The sequence below is a fragment of the Bidens hawaiensis genome, unplaced genomic scaffold, assembly GCF_021521415.1.
Source record: "Bidens hawaiensis isolate Kalapana, Puna unplaced genomic scaffold, B.hawaiensis_p1.1 tig00019676_1, whole genome shotgun sequence".
Taxonomy (NCBI): Eukaryota; Viridiplantae; Streptophyta; class Magnoliopsida; order Asterales; family Asteraceae; genus Bidens; species Bidens hawaiensis.
The window spans coordinates 97758-119231 of record NW_027492988.1 but is presented as its reverse complement, the minus strand read 5'-3'; the positions used below and the strand labels follow the sequence as shown (position 1 = coordinate 119231).

Here is a 21474-nt window from a genome sequence, read left to right as displayed (position 1 = left end):
CCTCGATTTGCGTGTCGAGAAGATTAAAGCGGTGTTGGAGTGCTGCTCGTGTCCCTAGGGTTATCATACGCCATTAAGGTTAGGCGTAATGATGAATTCAATATAATTTAATATTATATTCAAGGCTTAAGCCTTAAGTCGAGGTTATACTCGATACCTCGATAAAAGAAAAGAAAGATAACATAACAAAGATATGAATAAAAGAATGAATATTTAATGATGTGATAACATATATATGTGTGTAAGTATATATGTAAATATTCTTTGTTATGAAATATTATTTAATGAATAAAGAGTATTCTTAAATAATAAAAGTAAAGATTACGTTTTTGGAGAAGAAGAAACGTCGGGTTTTTATTATAAACTAAAGGTTTTCAAGTAAACAAGAATTGAACTAAAGGTTCAATCGAGGATTGAGATATAAGACTAAAGGTCTTAAGCCGGATCGTGTATCCGACTAACAAATATTTATACTCGTACTATAGGTGCGAGATAAAGAAAGGGAAAGACCCTTGGACGGTGAGTGAAGCCGATCCTAAAGAGACAAGGTGAATACGCCCCCAAACTTTTACTTATTTAAAATGAGTCAAACTTGTTATTTGAAATTGTTTACAAGGAACTATGTGTTCCAAAAACCGTTATGAATAAGGGTATAAACCTAGCTCTCAGGCTGTGGTATACGTATGTCTGGATCCTTACATAGGTGGTACTATGCGATGAATGGGTATGATCGCACCACCCTTGGTCGTAGGACGCTCTCCTGCAGGGAGTACGACCTTATGTGTATATTTACGGGTACTTAACTAAGTCGAACGCTGCGGTGTTTGCTGAGGTGACCTAGCGTAGAGGCTCAAACTTATAATGTGTTATTTGACTTTGTTATTCCTAAGCCACATTGGGCCGAGGCAGGCGTAGTCTCGAGGGGTAATAAAGTAAAAGAAATATTTTTGCGTCAGCGTGTTCACCAGCATTCGTTGCTAACGTATTTTCTTACATTTTGCAGGTGAACAAAGTTAGAGCTTGGAAATGATGAAGTACTAATATCCGATGGCTCGGATAAATTTTTGTATAAGTTTAATATGGTGGTTTTGTAAATATAAAACAAATAATCTTTTGTTAATAACTTAAACGGGTATTTATAATTCCCGTCTTTTGAATATATATAAATGTTACACTTTTGATCCTTAAAGTTTTATAAGTCTTCCGCAACATAACGCAACTCTGAACTATTTACAAACACGATACCAACTTACGAGTCGCACTCCTAGGCCCTAGAAGGGGGTGTGACATTAGAAGATCTAGCGTAACTTACCAACCTGTATCGGACCTACTAGTGATCATGTACGTCATAGTTTAGGTCGAAATGGTTTGACTTGATCTGTGTTTCCAAACCGATTTGATTTGACCCAAAAATTGGTTTGGTACACAACTAACGCATTAAGTTAAGTACGTGACTACATGTCTAGCGTTGTTTTATATTTTTGGGCTTATTGGGCTAGCATGGTGCGCCTATTATCCTTTTATTGGGTCATAATCTTATTTCATTTGTTTTTAATTAAAGTTCATTTGTTCCCTAAATTTGTAGGTAAGATAACTTACCTTTTAGATGAACAACTTTTTTTGATGATTAATTTTTTAGTTTACATATAGCTAGGTGTGAAAACAAGCTGCGCGCGAAGCTTTCCGGATGAGGGCACGCCTGCGTGGGCGTCACACATCATGTTAAAAAGAAGATAATTTAAGTTTGGTTAATAGTTATAATTTAAGGTAATTTTGAGTAATGACTTAAAATATGGTAGGTTTAATTTTCATGCATTGTGTTCTCATAAGTCACAACTTTTATAAATAACTAGTTTGAGGCCCGTATATTATACAGGTAATTGTTGAAAATTTTAAACTTTGATCATTAAATGAAATACAGTCAACAAATTGATCATATATTGTTAATACAATTAAAATTAAACTAAAATTACATAAGTAAGATTACACAAATAAGTTACAAATATGTAAAAACTTCATTTTACACTACATTTATTGTGTTAGCAGGTATACATTGTTTATCAAAAATCAAAATTTTTATTCCATGACTGCCTGTAACTCTTAATAAAGTAACATATATACATGCTTCTAACTCTTGATATAGCTATATATAGTTGTGCGTGTGACAAAAATGGTTCTCCAAGTACATACAAACTCTAGATAAATGATAATATATATACATGATACTAATAAAAGAAAAATTCATACAAATAAAATGTCATATCTTTTAATCAATAAATATGGTGTCATTTGAGAACATCTCCTCAGTTTATCAAAAAACAAAACATGATTATCCCAAAAACCATATACCTAAACTTTGATGATATAATTATCCTTAGAATCTTTACAAATTTTTAATTGACTTTATATTTTACAATTAAAAATTGTATAATCAAACAAAATAGAAACCGAAAATTTAAATATAACAAAATGATTTGTTTATTTCATATGAATGTAATTGTCAGAAAAATGAAAAATACATAATAACCTTAAAACCATATTCAAATAATAGTGATTATTAGAAGATTTAAATTAAGTTGCATAAAATGGATGTAGTGATTCTTATTTATAATCTTGAAAGTAGGGATGTCACTGTTACCCGTAACATGAAACCCAACCCAAGAAAACTCGTATTTGAACCCAAACTAACCTGACCCAAGAATCTCGAACCCAAGAAAGTACTAACCCGAACCTGAACCGAAGTAATTCAGGTTGGTTCTTGGGTCCGAAATCTAGGTTTCGGGTTAACCCGAAAATTTTTAATTTTAAAATCATATGTATTTTTAGGTATTAAAGGCTAAGCCTTAGCCGCTGACGTTATCAGAATTTAGTCTAAGTCGATTGTTCTCATTCCACATATTATGAATCGAATGTTTATTATTTTGAATATAAACCATAATAAATACTTTAATTAATATTTTAAAATTCACTAATCGTCTCTTTTCAATCCATATGGAGAATACTTATTATATGTAGTAATGGATTTAGTTGGAATAAATCTATAATAGTTTTAATGTCATATAATGAAATAACTTAAAAGATAAGGACCATATATGAAAATTGAATGAAAAAAAGGTGAGGATGGCTATGATTATAACAAGTGACAAAATTGGTATGCTTTCATTAAAATAGATAGATTTTAAAAAATGCGTAAATAAAGATAAATATGATAAAAATAACACGAATCCATACATCAATGATACTTTTTAATGTTATCTATTTTCTATTTGTATATGTTGTTCTTAAACAGAATAATAAAATTTACTTTATTTTCTGACAACAAAATTAAATAAAAGTATCTATTTGTCTATTTGACACCGTTAGATTAAGTCATTAAACCTAACATTATTATTTATTTTTTTACATTTTACGTTATGTTTTATTAATAATGAAACTCTTTAGTCAACAAGACATACCTAAGTCGAAATAGCTCCATCTATATACTCTTTAACTTCTTATGAGCTATTTTACAATATACCTTTGTCATACTTGCTCCTTCCATCATCAACTAAATACATAACAATGTAGGTAATACACTATTTTTAAACTTTGTATATAACCTTTCATTTAACATAGCTAACATTTTGATAATGTAACATCCCAACCCGGAGCAGGCTGACGTGTCACTATTACAAATATCAAATCAACGCCACAATCCAAAATACAACAAAAATCAATGCAACCTAGGTCATATTATTAAATCAAAATGAATAAATCTTTAAAAGCTTGAACTTCATTATTCTCTCTCATCACTAATTTCCCCGAGTCCCGGATTACTTGAAAACAAAATACGAAAACAAAACAAGAAAATACGGTTGAGCCAAAAATTGCCCAGTAACGGAAAGAACAATAATATAGGTAAAGACAGACGTAAGAAAATAAATATACGGACTTCAATTCAAACTCGAAACCAACCTTTTTACCGAAAAAATATACTTAATAAAATTCGGGGGGTATGATCCAACACTTGGCCAAAACATAATCAAACGCATACGAAAGCATATCAGAAACATGTCATAACATATACACACATCAAACCACGTGACTACACATATCAAAAACTCAAAGTCACGTGAAACGGAAGCATCCACGAGCCAAAACAGAACATAATGGTACACAGCTAGCTAGTCCATGCACCTATGAGACGTTGAGTGTGGCGTACACCCATTATTCCATCTCCACAAAACAAACTCAAACTCAGAGCTAAGATCGATCTATCCGCCTCTAGGGGCCAAAGTGCTACAAAAGCACAAGCTAGAGACGCCGTGAACTTTTATTACGCACTGTCACGATAAGTGCATGCCGTTGACGCCCATACGACATTTCAAACATGCTCGGGTAACAAAGTACAAAAGCTAAAAGCATATAACTAAATATATTTAAAACTGGAACATGCAATAAAGAGTACAAATAGATAATCTATTGCATGCTATAACAACTGAACTCAAAATATAACTGACGCGTAACGAAAATCCGTACTACAAAGTAACGGAATAGAGTCAATACTATAAGTAACCGAAACAGAAACCGTAACGAAGTAACATAATATAATTTATACTATGAATGACAGAAACCAGAAATCGTACAACAAAGTAACGGACTATAATTAATACTAAGAGTAACAAAAACAGAAACCGTACTATGAAGTAACAAGAAACAGAATCCGTACAACAAAGTAACGGACTAGATTTAATACTATGAGAGAAAGAAACCAGAAACCGTACTATGAAGTAACAAGAAACAGAATCTGTACCTTAGCCAAGGAGCACCAGCAAGTAAAATTCAAGTTGCGTTAAAAGTCGTAGTAGCACCTACGTTTTATTATTTTCCTATTAACTTTATGAAACTTAGATCCGTTGGTTGGTTAAGTAATTCTCGGCGACATGGACTTTTAAGGTTGTTACTTAGAATTAGGCTCTTAACGCCATATGCGCCTTGTGTTAGTTGTCCATTGAAATACATAAAACATAATTAAGTTTACTTGCAAAACATATATAACGAAAGTTAATGGTATTTGTAGTAACTATTGTTTAATAACACAAATCATTAGTTTTGGTTAATGAAACTGGACATAACTTTTAACAACTTATTTAGATAATAATAATAATAATAATAATAATAATAATAATAATAATAAATAATAATAATAATAATACAGCCTCCATTCAGTTGGAATAGAAATTTCAAAGTACTAACTCATACTTTTTCTTGTAGGCACAGTACCATATGAATAATTTATTTTGGAAAACCAGATTATGAGTTCACTTATGTATACTATATAAAAGTGGCACACATGCAGAATTTCTCAATGGACAAACGTGCAGAATTAAAATTTGCAGTCTTAGTCGCCGGAAACAAACGAAGTTATTAAAATTCGTACATCAATGGGTTAGCGGAACGATTCGGAGGAATGGGACGGCAAGAGCTAACTCAAGAACGCGTACGGCTGTGGATCAGGTTAGAGTCGGCTGGTTGGCAACTCTGATGTCGTTTCTAGTTATCGGCAGCAATGGATGTTGAGTTATCTATCGCGATAATGGGCCGGTTGTTGAACAAGATAACGTTTCAAAAATTAAATGGAACGAAGATAAGGGATGAACGAGAAGGATGGTAGTTATGAATTTCTTTCAAATCAAATAATCATCATTAAATTGTGAATAATTCAGATTTTAGTTTATTTAACTTTATTTACTTACTATATAAACTTTAAAATTTTCAGATATTACAGATAATCTTCGTTTATATTTACCTAATTAACATGTGTAAATAAGGATAATATATAAACGTTCTATAAATTATAAAACTCTATTTGTTACAGTCACTTATATTTTTAATTTCAAACAAGCTACCAGTTATATTTCAGATGCTTTGCTTCGTTAAAAATATCATTAATAAATAAAATAACGAGAAAGTGGTCACATAAGATCGCGTGGCCTAATGGATAAGGCGCTCGCCTCCGGAGCGGGAGATTGTGGGTTCGAGTCCCACCGTGATCGGATAGTATTTCTATATTTTTTATTCTTTCAAAATAAAGCAATTTGGGCCTGATGAGTATTGTAAATATGCCCAAGAGGCCTTCTTAACTATTATAATATTTTTCTAAACCCAAATTTGAAAATAAATATTTTTTAGTATATAAAATACCTCTATCATGACTGTTAAGAATGGTCTGATCCAATGAGTATCCTCATATTAGGTTGGTCTAATTTGGGGTTGCCTCATTATTGTGCTCTTTAATACCTTATGCATACATCCATGATAGATTCAGGGCTTCTGCATTGTGACCCCGTCCAGTGACGAAACTTGAGCGAGTTTGTCGTATTGTAAAAATCATAAACTAAGGGGGGCTCAAATTTTCGGTATAAAACAACATGGTGTTCTTGAAGAATCGTATTAACAAATAAGTGTTTTTTTACAAAGTTGTTTACTTTTCTTTTTATTGGTACTTGAGTAGGAGTGTAAGTTATTTTGGACCGAATGGTTGAAAAACCCTCTTGTAGTCATGTAATTTATTCTGTTTTCGCACGTCTAGTTTCTTGCTAGTTGGTGCTTTCTAGTATATTACCGCCGGTCAAAAAAAAGACCCAATTACAAATTTTGTCCTTTAAAAAAAGCCAAATTACGGTTCGTGTCATTTTTTAAGTTTCCTTGCAGGCGGTATCCTTTAAACATTTTTTTCCTACACGTTACGTCCTTTACGCTAACTGGGTTAGAAAAACCCAGTTAAATACCCTCACGTGAGACGCATGTGAGGGCATTATTGTCTTTTCGTCTACACCTGCAAAAAGTTTATCACCCCTCCAACCACTTGCAAAACCCTAAAATCCACCACCAACCCCACCTCCGGTTTCCGGCAACCTGAACCACCACCTCCGATTTCCGGCCACCTGAATTCTTCATCTTCTTCTTCAACAATGGGATAAGAAATCAAAACAACCCAAACCCGAAAAGCCCAATTCTTCACCTACACCTTCATCAGACAACATTCAAATCTGAACCAAAATCAGACACCAAGATCCCCAATTCTTCAAATAAACCCGACCCGGATGAAAACAAAATCCGGCGACAGAGAGAGGGGGTTTAGTATTGGGTGTTTAGTAGACGTAAAGAAAGCGACATCGGCAACTTTATTAATATAATTATGAAGCTTACAACCCCCAAAATCCGGCACCGTCGCCAACTCCAGCGTCTCCTCGGTTACGACTGTCCAAAAGCTTCAACAGATCTTCAAAGGCGAGAGAGAGGGGGTTTAGTAGTGGTGGACGAGGTGATGGTAGGGGTTTCCGGCGACAGAGTTGCCGATGCCGGCTCATACCATTTGTGGTGGTGGTGTAGACAGTTGCCGATGCCGGATTGCCGGCTCATTCCAGTGTTTCCGGCGACTGTTTTAGGCAACGAAGGGTGTTTCCGGTGACTCTCCACCAGTTGTGGTGTTTCCAGTGACTCTCCACCAGTTGTGGTTTCGGCTAGACAACGACGGGAAAAGGGTTGGTTTGGTGGTGGTCACGGCTGAGATAGAGAAAGGGGGTTGGTAGTGGTGGTGGTCACGGCTGAGATAGAGAAAGGGGGTTGGTAGTGGTGGTGGTGGTGGTGGTGGTGGTGGTGGTGGTGTAGAAAGAGAAGACAAGAAGAGAAAGAAGATGAGAAGAGAGAGAGAGACTATCTATTTTTTTATTTATAATAAATATTAATTATTAAATATATCTATTAAATATATTTCAACCACTTCATTGAAAAGACAAAAATGCCCTCACATGCGTCTCACGTGAGGGTATTTAACTGGGTTTTTCTAACCCAGTTAGCGTAAAGGACGTAACGTGTAGGAAAAAAATGTTTAAAGGATACCGCCTGCAAGGAAACTTAAAAAAGGACACGAACCGTAATTTGGCTTTTTTTAAAGGACAAAATTTGTAATTGGGTCAAAAAAAAAAAAAAGACTTAAGTATGATTTGATCTAAGCTTGTTATTGAGATAAGAAGCATCTCCCTCCCACGCAGTACTATTATTTAGATCTAAGCCAATGATCTGGATTTTCTTATTGACATCAAGGCATGTATTTTTTTTTTAAGAAATATAAATATATAAATACAAGATTACATTAGAAAGTTATTTATGATCATTAATCTAAAAACATGTTGTTTTCCCCCTTACACTTGAGTTTGATTTCGCCTACTTGACAAGAGTGTTTCCTCGTTAAAAGTATATTTTAACAAAACATGAATATAAATCAATGTTAAATTTACAAAGATTAGTTGATTCGTTAACTTACAGCATCTTATTAATTTATAACAAAGTATAAAGATTGAAACATACTTTCTTATAAAAATTAATCTGAAGACATGTTTGAAATAATATGATCCTACTTTCTCTTTAACGAGTGTAATATTAAGATTGAAACTTTCTTTGGTTCATCTTTAATTAGAAGTCCCTGTGAATTGTTGCTATACGTATAAAAATTGTACTATCTATGTACATGATGGCTTAACTGTTAGATAAAAAAATACGATTGGTTAGCATTAGATGAACTAATGATGTTCCATCGTCTAAATCACATACACTTTAGAATGTTGTTTTGTAACATCAAATATTTTTCAACTTTGAAAAATTATATATCATGCTTCATAACCCTTGGCATAATGACATTAATTATTTTCAACAATCGATAGTGAAAATATATATTCTTTGTATCTATCTATAATATATATAAACGAAAACTCAAAAATCCTACATGTCGCGATGTGGTCGCTCCCCTCTTTTATGGAAGCCACCAGATTGCTTGATGTTTAAATGGAGACTTCTCATGCATTTGACCCGAATTCACGGGTATGGGTCTTACCAAACCCATATATTCCTTAAACGGGTTATAACATCTCGTTAAATTAAAACTTAATCTCACCAAATATTTGATGTAAAAACTCCTATAAAATAGGGATATATTAAAAATTAATATATGATTTTTTTAAAATATATTATTATAAATAAGAAATAATTTTATGGTAAAAAATAAACGGGTCATGGGTCTTACCAAACTCATATAACTTTTAAACCAGGTTATAGCATCTCATTTACCTGTGAAACATTTTATCATCAACTCATAAGTATATTATTAACTTACATACAATAAATAAAACTAAAATTCAAAAAATATATAAATACTAAAAACAAATAATATAAAATAACCCTCGTAATACGGGGATAAAAACTAGTTTTGTATATTTGTTAAACTTGTACATTTATTTAAAAGTGGGGAGAGTGATGCTCTATTGACATAATTACCATCCAGGTTGTTGGTGGTAGTTGGGTCGGTAGTTACTTTCGTGTATAATAAATCCCAATGGGAAGCAGGCCTAATTAAGTGAGCAACTATGGTCCCTCCAACATGTGATTATGTCTACTATGCTTGCATGTTCTTCGAAATACATTTTAGGTTGAAAACTTCAAGAGTCGCGCAAATCACTTGTGTTTAGTGCATTAATGATTTAAGGAGATAACACGTAGAAGGTTATGTAATTATCTTTTATGTGAAACTTGAAAGAAAATACACTTGCGTATTATACAATTGTCTATTGTTATGATTTGAATGCTTCTCGTCTCTACTAATGTCAAAAAAAAAAAGAAAGAATAGAAACATTATAACTAATAAGGCAATTCAACCATTTTTTGGAATTCAGAAAAAGGTTTTATATCGGTAGGTTGAAGCCCATGCCATAAGTGTATATATTTTTATTATACTCTAGTTTAAGTACTGCATAAGTGCATATATTGAATATGGTAAGGAACATTTAAATTGTTGACCATTTAAATTTCTTAGAACATCCATAATGTCTCGTTTTATATGGCGTTCTTGAGTTCACATGGAGAAAAGAGGAAGGAGATGCCGTCAATGTGAAAGAGAGATGAAGGAGAGGCGTATGTTGGATACATGTCTTTTATATGGTATCATATCCGAATACTTGTCTAGGTATCCATCCCGAATATTTCGAAAATACCTTCGGCGTCGTTTGCCATATTAAGTCCGAATGAGACATATTTCATGCTTTGATTTTTATTTCTGTATATTGATGTTTATTTTACTTGTATTTGTGTATATTATTTTACTCATTGATAAACAAATAGATGTATTCTTTTAATCATTGATACTCTACTACTCTAGCACTTAAAAACACATAAAAGAGAGTGTTGATAAAGTAAGATCAACATATGGTGCAAAAATGAGTGGTGGTACAAAGTTAATTTAAAATCTTGGAATGCAAGATATGAAAAAGAGAAGTCTCTTACAAGCTCTAGTTATGGAAAATCAATTGGTCTAATTTGTTCATTCTTTAATTCACCATCACCATTTTTTGGCTTTTGTGCTTCCATCCATGTGCTCTACTCTTCAATTCTATAATGCTTCTTCTATGTATCTCACACATTTTTTAGGGTGCTTGTAGAGTAAATTATTATGAATGACGGTATATGATGGATAGTACATTTAATTTAAAGCAAAATATAATTTTTTTTACATTAAAATAGAAGATAAACGTCCAAATATATATTCTTTCAGTACAAGTTAAATTTTATGGGTGTAAGCACTCTTTAGCTTGAACTTTGTGAAACTTATTATAATCTATAATATATATAAACGAAAACATAAAAATCCTATGTGTCGCGATGTGGTCGCTTCTCTTTTTTTTGGAGTCACCAGATTTGCTTGATTTATAAATGGAGGTTTCTCATGCATTTGACCTGAATTCACGGGTATGGGTCTCATCAAACCCTGGTAAATCTTAAACGCGTTATAACATCTCATTAAATTTAAAACTAATCTCACCAAATATTTAATATAAAAATTCTATAAAGTAAGGATATACTAAAAATTAATATATGATTTATTTAAAAAAAAGATATATATTATTTAATTAAAAAACCAATTTTATAATAAAAAAAATAAACGGGTATTGGGTCTCATCAAACACATATATCATTTAAACCGGGTTATAACATCTTAGTTATTTGTGAAACCATTTATCATCAAACTCTAAGTATATTATAAATTTCCTTACAATAAAAAAATTAATAATTGAAGAAATAGATAAATATTAAAAACAAATAATATAAAACAACCCCTCTAATACGGGGGATAAAAACTAGTATAATGATAAATAAATAATTATAATTAACATTTTAAACTTCAAGATAACATAGATTTACATGATAATGAAACTATTTATGAAAAATAGAGGTATGAAAAAAACAAACAAACTATGAACTGGTCATTGATGGGCATGATAAAATAATCCTGATTCTCAAAAACTTGTGAACATTTAGATTTATTTTCTTATAAAAACTAGGAACCGATTGAGTTAAAGTTTGATGAAATATATAAAATAAAATTTGTCATAAAGAATATAAATATGAGATGAATTTGAATATATGCCGATTCAGGCTAGACAAGGATAACATATGTGAACATTTTCCATTCTTCTGATTTTGCACGCACGTACATTAAGTTAAATTTAAGTTGGAGAGGAATTTGATACGAAACGTGAAGCATTTAAGTTGAAATTTTGTTGATGGAAAGATAAAATAATTTTTTATACTAATTATTATTATTATTTTCTTCATAATTCAATTGATCTACCTTTGCTTAGAGTTTTGGGATTAATGGAGTAGGATTGCATCCAATACCCCATTTTTAGCAACACACAATAAACTAGAAACAAAATAATGAGAACACACTTGTACAAGCCTACAAGTTGATAATAAAACCTATAAAAAAAGTTCTAATTAGAAAGTTAAAAAACATTTTGGATTCGTAAACCAACCATTCACATTTTACCATGTACTTGACTACTTGTACCTAGAGGTGTTCAAAAAAACCGGTTATAGAACCGGTTTGGTCGGTTTAACCGAAAACCGGTTAATAGAAAAACCGGTTATTAAAAAACCGGTTATTGAACCGCCGGTTAGTACTTCGGTTACTCATTCGTGGACAAAAACCGGTTATTTAACCGGTTAGTAAAAAAACCGGTTAAATTTAAAAACCGGTTATTAAAAAACCGGTTAACCTAAAAACCGGTTAACCGGTTAACGGTCAAAAACCGGTTAACCTACGGTTAACCGGTTTTTGACCGTTATAAAACGGCCATATGACCGTTTGGGTCCTTTTTTGCCCGTTTTTTCTTGATTTCTAGCCGTTTTTTTTAACATTTTACCCCCACAAACAACTATATATAGTTTAGGTTGGGTAGGTTATCTCACACTCGATTATACAACTCTACTAGCTCTAAACGTTTATTGCATACGCGATTATTTTGTTATCTCACACTCAATTATACCACATTACCACTCCATACGCTCTTATTTCGTAGTCGTTTATTTCATACTCGTACTCGTTTATTTCATACTCGATTATACGCTCTTATTATCATGGCCTCCCAAAGTGCTGCTTCATCCGTCAACATGGGTGCCTCGAACACAGACATAACGGTCGTTCGGATCATCCCCACGAAACGAAACCAAGATGTGTGGCAACATTTCGACCTATGCGAACTGTCTAACGGTCGCCAAAAAGCTCGATGCAAGCACTGTTTGAAGTTCTATGCCAAAGATGCAAACTCCACTTTAAAAGCGCATATACAACAGCGCTTTTGCAAGGCCTTGAAGGACGAAGCGGGAAGTAGTTCGCAGCCGGAGATGACGAATCAAGGAGGGGTGTTTACGTACGACGTTGAAGCGGTACGTCAACAGTTTTCAAACTTTGTGATTCAACAAACACTTCCTTTCAACCACTTCGACAACCCTCAATTCACGGAGATGATGCAAAACTATGTTCAACCACGCTACCAACACGTAAGTCGTTCGACCCTTATAAGAGATTGTCTTAAAGCATGGAAAAACGCTAAATCCGAACTAATTTCATACTTTTCAAACTTACAAACTGGTGTAAACTTAACAACGGATGTTTGGTCGGTACCTCATGGTTCGCCCGACTCATACATTTGTGTGACGGCTCATTGGGTTGACCCCGAGTCGTGGCAAATGATGAAACGAACCGTTGCGTTTCAATTGTTTGATTACCCGCACACGGGTAGAAATATTTTTCAAATCTTGGATAAAGTCATTCGACAATACAAAATTGAAGATAAAATCTTTTCAATTTCGTTTGATAACGCGTCCAACAATACGGCCGCGGATGGGTTAAACGTGATCGAAACGCAAAGAAACAGTTTTAAAAGAATGTTACGAGATGTTTTTAGCAACAATAAAACATTTTCAAGATACAAAAAATTTTGTGTAGAAGCTAATTGTCAATGGTTGGGGCCAAATTGGGATTGTCCAACAAGATGGAACTCGACTTGTAATATGTTTGAGAAAGCCATCCAACAAAAAGAATCATTAATTGCGTTTCATCAAATTTTGTCAAGTAGGGGTAAATGTGCACCATATGATCCTAGAAACTGGTTATTGATTGAGATCGTTACGGAGGTCCTTCAAATTTTTAAATCTTGCACAACTAGTTTATCCGGGGTTTACTATCCAACAAGCCCCATTGCTTTACCAAAAATTGCTGTCATGTGCACAAAGTTGAGTGAACTTGATTGTAGGGGTGCACCTTATTTTGATATGGGTGTAAAAATGAAAGAAAAAATTAGAAAATATTTTCAACAACTACCCGCTGTTTTGACATGTGCTGCTACGTTAAACCCTTGCATCAATGTTGGTGGTGTTGAAGCTTTAATAGAAAAAATTTTTGATGAGCTTGGGTTAAACGACGATCAAAACCCCTATTATAGCCAAACTTTAAAGAATGCTTTCAACACCACCTTGTCAAACATGTATGATGTCTACCTTACAAAATACGGGTCGTCTTCCCAAATTCATGACTCGTTAAGAACTGTTGCCCAATCCCAATCCCAAACCGACCTTGAAATGGGGATGTACTACATGATTTGGGAAGACGCCGGTAAACGTCAAAGGGTAAACACCCCAAGCAGTGAACTTGGAAGGTATGGTGGTACCAACTTTGTGAAACACATGACTCCGGATGAATTTAGAAGTCTTGATTTGCTGGCTTGGTGGAGAGGTAAGGAGGATGAGTTTCCGATCCTCGCCGCCATGGCCAAAGATTTACTAACGGTCCAAGCTTCCACGGTAGCTTCGGAGTCTGCTTTTTCTGTTTCTGGCAGGGTTATATCGATTAGGAGGACTCGACTCACTGCACCAGCTATAGAGATGTCGATTTGCTACAAGGATTACTTGGACTCTTTAGATAGGGCACAACATCAACGCTCACTCGAGGGGGAAATGGAGTATGAAGCGGGCTTGTATGAAGACGAGGTCAATGAAGGACACACTCAACCAATGACCGATGAAGAAGCCGCGTACGACGATTACCTAAGAAATAGCTCGGGATCGGGTAGCGAAGAAAATTAGTTAAAGAAACAGCAAGCATTGAGGCAAATCATGAGTAAGAAACAGCAAGTTGTTCATGTAATCGTGTCTAAGCATTCTTTTTCCTAATATGTGCTCTTATTTACTTGTTGATTTGGATTTTTCTAATTTAGTTAAAGAAACAGCAAACATGGAGGCAAATCATGAACAAACTGCGATTGGGAACAACAGGAGCATCTGCTAGTTCACGATTTAATGTTTGTATTTTTGAGTTAAATCATGAACAACTGTTCTTGGCAGAGATTTCTTCAGTGTTAATGATTTAATGTTTGTATTTTTGAGTTACGAATATGCGATAACGATTTAATGTTTGTATTTTTAATGTAAAAACTATAAATGAAAGTTATGTGTTTTTAATCTTTGGTTTGTTGAAAACACATTCACCAACACACACTCATACTCATCTTCCAAGCAAAGAACCCTAACAACGAAAGCAAAGAATGGCTTCGGTCAGTCCGTTTTGCCTTGTAGTTACCGGTTTGCCTTGTAGTTACCGGTTTGTTTATACTGTGAAAAAATAATGGTCTTCATTAAGTACAAAATATAAAAAACAAATATTCGTATTTGAAACCGCGAAATTTAAAAAAAAAAAAAAAAAAAAACCGGTTAATAAAAAAAACCGGTTAATAAAAAAAACCGGTTAATAAAAAAACCGGTTTATTAACCGGTTCTAACCGGTTTCTAAACCGGTCCTAACCGGTTAGGGTTTTGACAGAAAAAAACCGGTTATTAACCGGTCCGGTTATTAACCGAACCGGTTTTTTTCCGGGCAAAAAAAAACCGGTCCGGTTAATAACCGAACCGGTTTTTTAAAAAAACCGGTTTGTGCACCTCTACTTGTACCCTCCCAATACCTAGAATTAAGGGCGAAAACGAGCCGAGCTGCTCGCGAGCTACTCGTGATCGGCTCGTTAAAAACCTCGAATGAGCCGAGGTATTTAATGTATTTGTTATTAACGGTCCGCGGCTAACAGAATCCTAACGCCGTTAGTTTCAGGTCGCCGGAAAACCGTTTTTGGCCGGGAAAGTCAATTTTTTTCCCGGAAAACACCACTTGACCACCGCCGCCGCCACCACCAATTGACTCACCGCCAACCAATCACCATCACTTAAGCACCATCAACTGATTCCGACAATGGTTATAGGGTTCCGACGACCTCAATAATTGGGGCATTTACTAGAAAAGGTTCTTAAAGGTACGATACAAAGTTACCATGATGTTTGGAACAAAATTGTTGAGTTTTCGGGAAAAAAAAAGTGTGTTTTTCGGCCCAAAACGTTTTTCCGGTGACCTGAAACTAACGACGTTAGAATTCTGTTAGTCGCGGACCGTTAGGAACAAATACGTTAAAAGTTGGGACCGCCAGCAGCCAATTCGTTAGTTGGGACCGGTTGGGACCAAAAGACGATAGTTGGGACCAATAAAAACCAATTTTCCAAAAAAAAAACAAAAAAATTTGATTGGTGGATGGAGCCACCACTCTTCAAATGACGGGAATGACCATGGTTGTTTAGGTCATGTCACTAGTGAGTTGCAGGGCCGGCCCTAGGGGGACTGGGTAGTCGACGGCCGCCGACCTGACACTTTGCTAGGCCCGAATTTTTTTTAAAAAAATATATGTATTTATATATAAAAAAACAGTATGTATATTTAATGTTTAAATTCAATTACATAACAACTAGCTTTGTCTAGTGAAAAAGATGTATGACTCTCAACCAAAAAGTTGTTGGTTATTCTCATATAAGACATGTTTAAGCTTATTTTTAAACAAAAGTTTTTTTACACAACCAAAATAAAACCAAGTAAGTCCCTTTAAAGATTATGTTGTTTAAACCTAACAAAATACTCATTTTACTTAAGTTCAAAATATTATTCGCATTCAATCCAAAATATTTTAACAATTCACGAAGACGACCCTGATAAGTTGGTTAGAGGAGGGTGGTGTTCCACTAGTGTCACGCGTGACATAGAATGCCACACAAGACTTGTGAGTGAGCCCCCCTCATGGCCTCATCTATACCCGTTAGCTTTACATTTACCACAAGAGATAGATATTAAGGTTGCTCATGCTAAAACCCTTAGGCCATGAGGTATACACTAACTCATTTTAATTCAACATAAGTTCCACATCATTATTTTTTTCTCTTTCACTCTATGTCATTTAAAGGAAATGGTTTAACCCATTTAACACATAATTAATATAACAAATCAATTAGTAATTAATACATATTGTTCCTTTTAACCCGTTAAAAGCATAACCTATGGGCCTTTTTAACACACTTAACACAAGTGGGGAGTTGTTTAATTCATCTTTAAAGTGTCATGTCACTTTAACCTATGTAAAGATTAGAGTATACCACATAGCCTTAGCTTCAAAAATCTCATTACTTTATTATGTTAATTATTATTTAACGAATTGTAAAAGCTTTCGGTTTTATCTTTTTGTTACATAATAACGTTTCCCCACAACAACGCACGGAAAATATATTGTTTTAATTCAAATAGGAAGTTTAAAATTTATGTAAGGGGGATAATATATAAGAAATATAGTTTCATTTTATCACTTCCAATTACTACAGAATAAATCCCTATAAAGCTAAATCCATCCCAAACAAAAAGAACATCGTTGTTATATGATTCTGATTTGGTTACTGTGAGATGATAACAAAACGTATAACTGACTACATATGTGGACGATCGTTATGAAACGAAGTGTAAGGTTAATAGACATGCAATATTATAGATTCCAATATTTCAACTTTAATATGCTTATCAGAAACGTAATACGTGTTACATGGTTATCCATCTGCACAATCTTTATGTCATGTTCCTCCATGTAAATTCTTTTTGTCTCCTCATATTTATTCATCCATCATCCTTTAATATTGTTATGTTCTCATATAAAAGGGTTATAGTTAAAATGATAAGCAAAATAATAGTAATGCAACAATAATCACAACACAAAAAATAATATTAATGCAACAAAGGTTTTCTTCCTTTTTGTTTATGAAAATAGTATGGGTGAACAACTTATTTACTAAAATGGTGTTATTTGAAAATTACAAATATAATGTTTTATTTTTTAAACACAAACATGATTTTTGTCACTAAAGTTTCACAAATATATACATTTGCCCCTTAACTTATTTATTATTTTGGTTCATTAGACTTTTGTCACAAAAGTTTAACATATAGGTTTTCTAGACTGTCAATTTTAGTTTCACGTATTTATTTATTGATACCTTAACTTTGGTAATGAAACTTTTGCAGTTTTGCTCTTTCAACTTACATTTACGTTTTGGTCTCTCAACTTTGGTAATGAAAATTTTGACCGACTTTATGTCACGTAAGGTTCTAAAATGTAATGCATTTTACCTCCTTCGTCGCAACATACTGATAGAAAAACTTGTATACCCCATCCGTCCCATTATAAGTGTCCAGGTTTGAAAAACACAAAGTTTAATGTGGATTTGATGATTACTTTTTTTTTTCTTACCAAATGACAATAATGTCATTGAAAAGTGAGTCCATTAATATTGTTTATTAATGTTAGTTGTGTGTGTTTAAGGGTAAACTTGGAAATTGACTAATAAATTTAAAAAATGAACACTTGTCAAGAGACAAATAAAAAAGGAAATATGGACATTAATAATGGATGAAGGGAGTATTATGGCAACAATTATATTTTATTTAAAAAAAAAAGACCCTAATGCAACAATAATATATTAATATTGCTGAAAGCACAACTTCATTTTCAAGCAAAGGGGCAAGCTTGTGGCCCCTTTCCACACTTAGGGGGTGTTTGGTACAGAGAATGGAAAAGGAGAGAAAATGGAAATGGAATTGTAGAGAAAGAGAATTGGTATGGAGAATGAGAATCATTTCTCTTGTTTGGTACACGAGAAAATAAACAGAGAACTCTTCCACCTCCACCCCCACCTCCACCCAACCTGACACCACTCACCACCGCAGCCCCACCACCACAGCCCCACCACCACCAGCACCACCACCACAGCACCACCACCATAGCCCCACCACCACCACCAGCCCCACCACCACAGCCCCACACCACCAGCACCACCACCACAGCCCTTTCTTCAACCACAGCCCACCACCACCGGCTGCCGCCACCAAATCCCCTTCTTCAACCACAGTACACAAGAAATTAAAAAGATTCAAATTTTTTGAACATAAGATATAGAAAAAGGAGGCTCAGATCTGTCATCACTGCCTCTTTGGAGATTTTGTGGTGGTGGTTGTGGTGGCGATGATGATGATGATAATCAGAAGCCACCTGCGACCACCGCCGATTTCCACCACCACTGTCACCCACCTGCGACCACAATCACCCGACCATCTGAAAACCCTAACCTACCACGAACCACCACTTGAAACCCTAATCTCCGTTCACCCGTACCACCTGCAACCTACAACCGGTTACCATCTCTGTGTTCACCACTGCGAACGGCGGAGACGGGGTGGTGGTTGCAGACTTGGAGACGAGGTGGCGGTTGCAGACTTGGAGACGAGGTGGCGGCCGGAGACGGGGTGGTGGCCGGAGACGGGGTGGTGGTCGGGGACGAGGTGGTGGCCGGAGACGAGGTGGTGACATGCTATGAGGAGGCTGCTGAGAAATAGATTTCTCTTTGTTTTAAAGATAAATGGAATTCTCTAGTTTTAGAGAAATAGAAAGAGAAATAGAAATGAAAAGTGAAAAACAAACAAAAGAAATATTTCTAATTCCATTTCTCCCTAATCAAATCCCTCTACCAAATACCCCCTTACATTCTTCTTCTTTTATCCTCCCAAATCCCATAATTTAATATTAATTCAATTTAACGTTTATTGAAAATTCTGATATTACCCCTAACATTTTTGCAAAATGGGGTCCACGTTCTTTGAAGTGTAAGGGTAGATTAGACAAAGTACGGAAAGTACAATGGGCTTCTCTTGCAAGATGATGGGTTATGTGGTCAATGAGAATTAGAATTCATTCCCCACCGCCAGTAGTGGCTTCAATTAAGGAATCACAAAACTACAGTACTTATTCTTTTCAATCACTAAAATAAAAAGGGTAAATAAGGTGGATTAGTAACGTAGTTATATATTAAGTAAGATTAAAAGTGTTAATACTAATCTATCAATTAGTAATTCTTGTATATCTTTTGAATAGATTGCTATTCAGAATATATATATTTTTTCTATCAATATTATGAATTCTTTAATACTTTTTGAATAAATTTTTGACAGAATTACAAATTTTGTCCTTTAAAAAAAGCCAAATTACGGTTCGTGTCCTTTTCTAAGTTTCCTTGCAGGCGGTGTACTTTAAACTTTTTTTTCCTACAAGTTATGTCCTTTACGCTAACTGGGTTAGAATAACTCTGTTAAATCCCATCACGTGAGAAGCATGTGAGGGTAGTTTTGTCTTTTTGCCTACCCTGCTTCTTCTTCATCACAAGGGCAGAAACATCCCGCCGGAAAACTCGTCGGAGCTCCGGCATCCATTTCCGGCCACCAAACATCAACATCACTTCAAACCAACAATCCCATCATAACCACCTAGTAATGAAGAGTCTGACGTCAGCACTTAAATTGTTTATCCCAATAATACCCCTACATTATATGACCTCACCTTTTGATTAAATGCTTCCTCCTCCATCTCCATCTCCATCTGACCACAAATTCTTTTCAAAGAATCCACCGCACCCTTCACAAATGAGGAAACTCTACAACCACAATAAAGGCAAAATCCACCCGTCACCACCACCGACCACCACCGACCACCTATCTCATGCTCCTTAACCACCAACAACACCGCCGTTAAAAACTTCTCCGGCGACACCGGAGCCGGCGGAAGCCACCCTCCGAGGTTCAACTGCTACTGCTAATATTATTATTATTAACAACAACAATAATAATAATAGTAACAAAAAGAATAAGAAGGATAGAAAGAAGAATAAAGTTTCTCCAACTCCAGATTCTTCTCACGCGCCGCCGAGTGTTGTGGAGGAAGTAGCTCACGCGCCGCCGCAAGAGGAGGAAAATATGGTCAACAATGATGACGATGAAGGTGACGGTCAAGATGGATTGATCAGTGCCACGTCATCATCGGAGAAAGGATCAGCTTGCAAAACCCTAAGCAGGCCGTAAATCAGCTTGCAAAACACTCACACAATCACCGTCCGCTCAACTCAATTATAGACGATCAGTAATCAGCAACCATAACAGACAACTATAACAGACAGCTGCCATCGCCACCACCAACGGTTACGAATCGGACCCACCACCAACGATTACGAATCAGAAATTAAAACCCTAAAAACAGGTGTTTTGTGATAGAACCCTAATTCCAAACGAATCAGAATTGAGGACGATTGTAGATGAGGGAATCGGAGATGGAGCGGTGGCTGGTGGCGGAGCTATGGTGGCGGTGGTGATGGTGTTTGAGGAGTGGTTATGGTGATGGTGTGGTAGAACATAGAGAGAGAAGTGAGATGAGGCAGCACAGAAACAGAAGAAGGAGAAGAAGAAGAAGCAGGTAGGCAAAAAGACAAAACTACCCTCACATGTTTCTCACGTGATGGGATTTAACAGAGTTTTTCTAACCCAGTTAGCGTAAAGGACATAACTTGTAGGAAAAAAAAGTTTAAAGTACACCGCCTGCAAGGAAACTTAGAAAAGGACATGAACCGTAATTTGGCTTTTTTTAAAGGACAAAATTTGCAATTCTGTCTAAATTTTTCATAAAACTAATTTGTATGTATTAAATAAATGCAAATATTTTAATAAATTAAGCCATAATTTATTGGTATTGAAATACTGCAATTTAACCTATGACACTCTTAGATTTCATTTTTGTTATCAACTACATACGGACTTAAATAATTATCATATGTTTAAACTCGATTTCACACACAATAAATGTACGTTTTCCCCTTTTGCTCATGACCTATGTGGGCGGAATCGAGTTCACATCAATCGTCAAGTGTTAATCT

General features: G+C 34.9%; 1 non-coding gene across 1 annotated transcript; it reads left to right on the top strand.

Moving 5' to 3' along the window:
• Nucleotides 1–5962: 5962 nt before the first annotated feature.
• Nucleotides 5963–6035, top strand: TRNAR-CCG (transfer RNA arginine (anticodon CCG)). The gene has a single exon. It is a non-coding gene; the product is annotated as a tRNA-Arg (tRNA).
• Nucleotides 6036–21474: the final 15439 nt, after the last annotated feature.